This window comes from Epinephelus fuscoguttatus, linkage group LG16 (genome assembly GCF_011397635.1).
Source record: "Epinephelus fuscoguttatus linkage group LG16, E.fuscoguttatus.final_Chr_v1".
NCBI classification, from domain to species: Eukaryota; Metazoa; Chordata; class Actinopteri; order Perciformes; family Serranidae; genus Epinephelus; species Epinephelus fuscoguttatus.
Window position 1 is genome coordinate 39445364 of NC_064767.1, and position 6714 is coordinate 39452077.

The following is a 6714-nucleotide window of genomic DNA, read 5'->3' on the forward strand; positions in this document are numbered from 1 at the left end:
AATTTATTATCATAATTAATTCATCTTTAGGTTTTTCATCTTTAGGTTTTTCCTGTTTTTCCTGTGAACAGTCCCACTGTTTGTGAACAGTTCCAAACCCACAAATTTTCCATTTACAGAAACATAAAATTAGCAAATCCTCAAATCTGAGAACCTAAAACCTAAAAATGGAAGTTTGACTTGATAATTTATGCTGATCATTAATCAACTATCAAATATGTTGCTGGTTAGTTTTCTGTCCATCAACTAATCAATTCATCAACAAATCATGTTGGTTGTATTTGTTATGTGCTTTTATACAAACCACTTACCATCTTTAAACACAATGTATGGGCACACTGTAGCCTACATGCTGAATATTTACAGGTCTGAATTGAACATTTTAGTTTAATGGAGGTACTTAGGCCTTATACAAACTTCACACATAAAAAATAAAAAAAGATTTATTTATTTATTTTTTTAAATACTGAAAGTTAATGAGGCGCCAAGGCCATCTTTTATATGGCAGGAGTGAAATAAAAAGGATGTTTTGATTAGATGAGACATTACCAGACTGAATCACTTCCCTTTGTTTGGGATGTATGAGAATATGTGAACACTTTTACTTTTAGGTAAATGATGCACTGCTATAAAGGATTATAAAAGTGATAAATCTTTAAGTCTCACAGCCAAAGTCAGTTACAACTATTGAGTGTGACTGCTTCCACCTATTCTTCAAGTATGATTCCTTTTCATCTCTCGGTAAGACTGTTATTTTGCTTTGTTTTGAGAAACCTGATGTAAAAATAGTTCTTTAAAGTCCTGCTGATTGATGAAAACCATCTTGCAAACTGCATTTGAAAAACAGGAGAGATGAAGAGCTCATTTTTTTTCTCCTACCTCTTTTTTTAATCTAGGTATGCTATCTAGGTATGCTATTCTACGGAAAATGATTGATCACAAGTGAGACCAATTGTATGATGGTCAAAATGTGTTTTCATGCACTTGTGCATTGTCTGAGGTTTGTTGTGCTTGTGCAGTCTCAGATTGCAGCATTATTTGGGTATGAAAGGTATCTTGCCCTCATATTTTAACACATAAGAGTAAAATGTGTCCTTCCAGACAGTGGAGAGCCAGAATGGGTTGTCATGTATCTTTGTTTAAATCATATGATCACTGGAGTGCTGTCATTCATTGTATTTGCCTCTTCCTTTAGAATTGCCATGTAGCTGTGTTTGCTTAGGTCATACAACACCTACTGTGTAAAAAAGATCAGTCCTCCAACACATACCAAAAATAAAAAAAACAGACACCTTTATTTCAATGAACAGCAGAGGGCTGTTGCAAAAAAAAAAAAAAAAAGAAATGTTGCTCCGATCCAAACGTCTCTAATCCGGGTCCTTGTCCTAGCTTAGGACTGTTCTCTCTGTAACTGCTTTATCCTGTGCTCAGCCACTCTTGTCTCTTCTGAATGATGTCCTTTGAGCTTTGCCTCCTTTATGTGTGTGTGGTCTATCCCTTTCCAGAGCTTTGCACCAGCGAGGAAATTTTCTGATACAGGTCTTGCTTGCTCGATGGCATCTGGAAGTTACTCGATTTCTTCTCTGATGTTCTTTATAGAAGTTTGTGCATGAAGTACCTGATATTGTCATCCTTTTCCTCCATTGCATCATGTGGCTAGTGTTCTATCTACTCTGTACACACATCTTGCATGTATGTCCTTCCCAGGAGTGGGATCCCTCTTCTGTCGCTCTTCTTGAGGTCTCTTCCATTTTCTCCTCAGTACAGGGTGTTTTGTGGAGGATAGGGGGTGCTGTATGTTGTACAGATTGTAAATTTGCCCCTTTGAGAACATTTCTGCGGCTGTATTTAAGCAACAAGCCAGAAGAGGTTGTGGTTTACTGCGACTTTAGAACAGCTAAGGTTTTAGGTGTTGTTAGGTGCAATGCAGATTGAAGAAAGAGAAAAAGTTCTTATCATGTTGCTAATATGCTGTTGTCACTTGCCAGTAATATCATTTTTGTTACAGTGTAGCCCGGTTACTCTCTGAGTACAAGCTACACTGCAACGAAAATAATATCACTGGCAAGTGACAACATTGCAAGAGAAAAGTGAGCATAAAAGGCTAAAAATAAAAAAGATTCAAGCTTTCATTATTAACTGAGCATGGATGGTTGATGTAGTTTGTCCCTTTGGATGGAGAAAAAAGGCCGGTGGATTGAGCAGCAGCAACAACAGGTATTTCTCCAGTGCAGCGACATGACACCGTGGGTTCCCTGCTTCTCAAACATAAATCCCTGTAGGCTCACTATGTTTCTTTCATGGCATCTTTGTGTGTGGGTTTTTTTTTGTGCATTCAGTGAATTACAGCCTTGTGTATTTCTGACCATTCTCATCCTGGCTGATGATAAATGATTGGCACTTAAGTTGCCCTCTTAAGCTCTCTGTGACTAATTGGTGCAGCAATACTGTAACTGTAATGCAGTCATACACTGTAAACCCTAATCTGTCCATGATACAAAATGACATAACAATTTTATGTTCATACAAATACCCATTTCGCAGTGATTGATGTTTATGTAGGCTATTTCACAGTGATTCTAATGGGTTACAGTTAATGTTGTGGTAAAAGGCATTTTGCACCATGAGTTAAATCGTGTACCCAGTTAGCAACCACCCGCCTGTGTGAATATTTAAGTGTCTACCATTAAGTTGTGCTGAGGTGAAGTAAAGAGCACTTCTGGTTCAGAGCTCATCTCTTTGCCTCATCCTTGCAACAAAGAAACCTTAGCTCGCCACAATATATTTTTATAGTTCATTGACATTTTAAAAACACATATTATATCAAAAAGGAGAACACACTGTGCACTTGCAAAAAAAGTTAATTTTATTAGACTACAACGTTGCTGTCATGGACCTTCATCAGGCAGATGCTGACAGAGAGAAAACACATATTGCAAAATGTGTATTTGATGTTTTCGTGTTCATATGACATAGAATTAAATGCTCAAACAACAACAAAAAATGTTATGTTAAACTGACATAAAATTTCTGTCAGATAAGGGTCATGTGACACATTAATTTTATGTCTGGTGAACTCGAAACGTTTATGTTACTGTACTGTACTAAACTACTAAACTAAAAGTTTTGAGTGAGGAGTGAGCAAATTGGGCTTTAGAGTACTTTACATAAGGCTGCCCCTTGATAGTCAGAGATTTGAATCAACAGTCAGAAACCCTTCAGTCAACGTTTCACCACCAGACTCCAAGAAAACATCATCTTCTCTCTCCTGCTGAGAAATGGTGAATTTACAGCTCACAGCTACTTCATGTGACACAGTGTCTGGCATTTGTTTGACATCTAAGGTCAGCAAAAATGTTGCAAATTTCTGATCTGTCGTGAGTGTAGTTAGCTCGTTTACTATATTATATGAATGCCACTGTCACACCGAACGTCCCGCTGAGCCCTGTTCAAACTTTAAAACTTAATAATGAATCATTAAATAATCGTATTGAACAGCCAAATCTGACTTGACTGACATGATTCTTAGTCAGGTAAAGCCCTAATTCTCAAACAGTTTATAATGCAGCTTAGCCAAGAATAAACAAGGACTGAAACAATACATTCTCTAAAAATAAGATGAACTTGACTTGACAAATGTTCCCTTATGCAACCATAGGAGGTCCTTAGCTCTTGGGCAATAGTGGCTGCAAAATCTTTGACATTTCAAATATTTTAATGGATATGGTTCATTTGGTGTTAATCTTTTAGAGAGAGCTGATCATTTTATTACTGGTAGTAATGCCATTGCTTCCTGTTGTTTAGACCCAGTCCACACAGACACGCATATTTTTTATTTATTTATTTATTTTTTTTTGCCATCCACACAAGAACTGTTTTTTTTTTTTTAAATTCTGTTGAAATGAAAGCGAAAAAACACAGCTGAAGCACTGTCAAGAGCATCCCAAACCAAAAGATGGTTATATCACCGTAACACCAAAGCCACCCAAAGAAGAAGAAGAAGATGTTGGTCAATTGGAAGCCTGGGAAAAAAAAGCTATTATTGGAAGTGTATGTGGAGTGGTGACCTTCACATTCTGACACCTCTGTTCCTCGATATAGTGGAAACATGTAAAAAGTCCTGTCAGCAAAGTTACAGCCAGCACTGTTTTGGTCACCCCTGCCATTGCATGAAATGGAGCCTCATTTGTGATGCCACAGAAAGGAATGCATACTCTGACGTTACAAACCAAAAACTTAGTTTTCCCTCTCAACACATCAACACTGAAAATGGAGTTTGAGGAGAGAATGGGCACTTATGAGTGATTGTTACCTTAGCAATATGCCTATTTTCAAAGAAGAACCCTCATTATATTCAAAAAGGTGCCATATATGCCCTTGAAAAAGACAAAACCCATTTGTGTCATGTTTTTCTTTTTGTAAAATAGTCAGTGGTATCTTTAACAAAAATATATACTTATTCTACATGAACTAAATACAATATAATGGGATTCAATTGAATCAATAATGTCTTATTGTCTTTGGTATTTTTGTCATATACAGATGCAGTAATGATTGTTGAGTCATATATATGTTGATATGTCCAGTGTTGAGTCTCTGTTGATCATGTGACAAGACAATATGTGCACAATATGTGCACTAGGGCCCATCATAATAGTGTGCACTGGGGCCCGTTGTAACTACCTTACTCCTCTGGTCCCAACAAATGCACTATTTCCCAAAATATTTTAGAAAATTACCGAGCCTTTTCTAAGAAACAAAAGCATATGTTCATGGCACGTTTTTAGAGACTTGTGTCTTTAGTAGGAACCAATTGGGCTTGGAACTAAGATCTAATGGGTGGGTATTATTGAGAAACAGACAGACATTGTTGATATATACAATACAAAGAAAATAATGTATGTTTCTTTGCTCAGGGCTTCAATACTCTAAGCTATTAAACTCTCCTGTAACATTTTGTGCTCTCAGTCTGTGAGCTTGAAATAGATGGAGAATGAGGGCCCCAATGCCAATACACAGGTCCTCAATTCCAACATGTTGATTTTTTAAAGGACACTGTCCAGCAGTTGTATGCAACTTAATCACCACACCTCCTAGCAGGAATAACCTGCTATAATTCTTGATAAGCCAATACAGTTAAGATGAGGTTAAACAGAGAGCAGCACAGCTTTACAGCCAAGCCTGCCGTGTTTCCAAACACTCCCAAAAGATTTGCCCTGATAAAGAAAAATCCATCTGTGTTCTGACAAATGGTGGGCTGATTGTTGAGAAAGGGGAAGAAAAAAAAAGACCCGATTTATTTTGAAAGCTTTTATGATGCTTTCTATTGTTCCCCTCACGTTTTAGTCTCGATGCACACTATGACTGCCAATGGGGATGTTACTGTTGCAGAGACACAAAGGAACTGCTCAAATTACACCTGTGACAATTACTACAGCAAGGCGCTGTCTGTGGGACAAAAGACTGTTATCTAAAACTACTCATGGAGAATGTACAGAAAAAATCAATTACTGCGAAGGCTTTGTTGGCGGTTTTAGACTGTCTGGTATGTCACACTTGAAATATTGTATTGCCAACAGCAGATTAGTACATCATTACTGATCCATTTTCTTTCTTGACAGAAAAATGACAAAATTACATGGACTACCATAAATACAAATGACCTCTGAGCTATATATTTGTCTTCTGTCTGTCTACATTCATCAAATGTCTTCTACATCATAATGTAATAACATAAGACAATTTGCGTAGATCTTTGTGAATTCCAGAAACACTGCATAGGCCCTCCAAACCTAAAACTCTTTTTGTTACAAGATTTATACTTGGAAAACACCCAGCTGCTAAAAGCCATGCCTATTTGAAAGCTAGATGATGATGTCACATGCTGTCCTTTACAAACTTCCGAAACTTGTTAACCCTTTAAAAACGGACTTCCCTCAGTCAGCCGTTGTTTGTATGATTCTGTTTAAATCAAGCTAAAGTAAGACTCATAATAGCTACACCATTAATTCTTTGAACAGCACAAAGCTAAGGCATCTGTCTTCTCTGTCATTACATCATGACATTACATTTCCTGACCTTACATGCTGTGCAAATGGGATATTTTGGAAGATCATTGTTTGCATAATCCTGTATATATATCAATCTAAAATAAAAACCATAATAGCTACAACATTAATTATTTTAACAGTACAAAGCTAAGGCTTCTGTGTTCTGTGTAAACACGCTGCACACTCATAATGACATCATTGCCCTACGTTGCTTGTGGCTCAGTTCATCCATTCCTCTGGTGAGATCAAATGAACGCCTTTTCACTCTGCTCATAAAAATGAGCGTATCTCAAAAACCACATAATATAGATAGTTCAAATAACTTATAATAAAACAAATATTTTATTTATGTAATAATACATAATACATTTAGTAATGTTTTTGTCAATCAATATGTTTTGTGTTTTTATTTTGTAAAATCTGATGAAAAATCATATCTGATTTGTGTAATTTTTAATACAATTTCAATACTTTTATGAAATATTATGGTTTATTGACTTACATAACCTTTAGCACAGGTTGTGTAGATTTTAGGGATATTAAACATTTGAAATTTACTCCAAAAAATGACATCACAAAAAACAAAAATACCAATGAAGCACAGGTGGACCATTTCTATTGCGGAGTTCAAAGGGTTAACCTTGGTGTTACACATATCAAACAA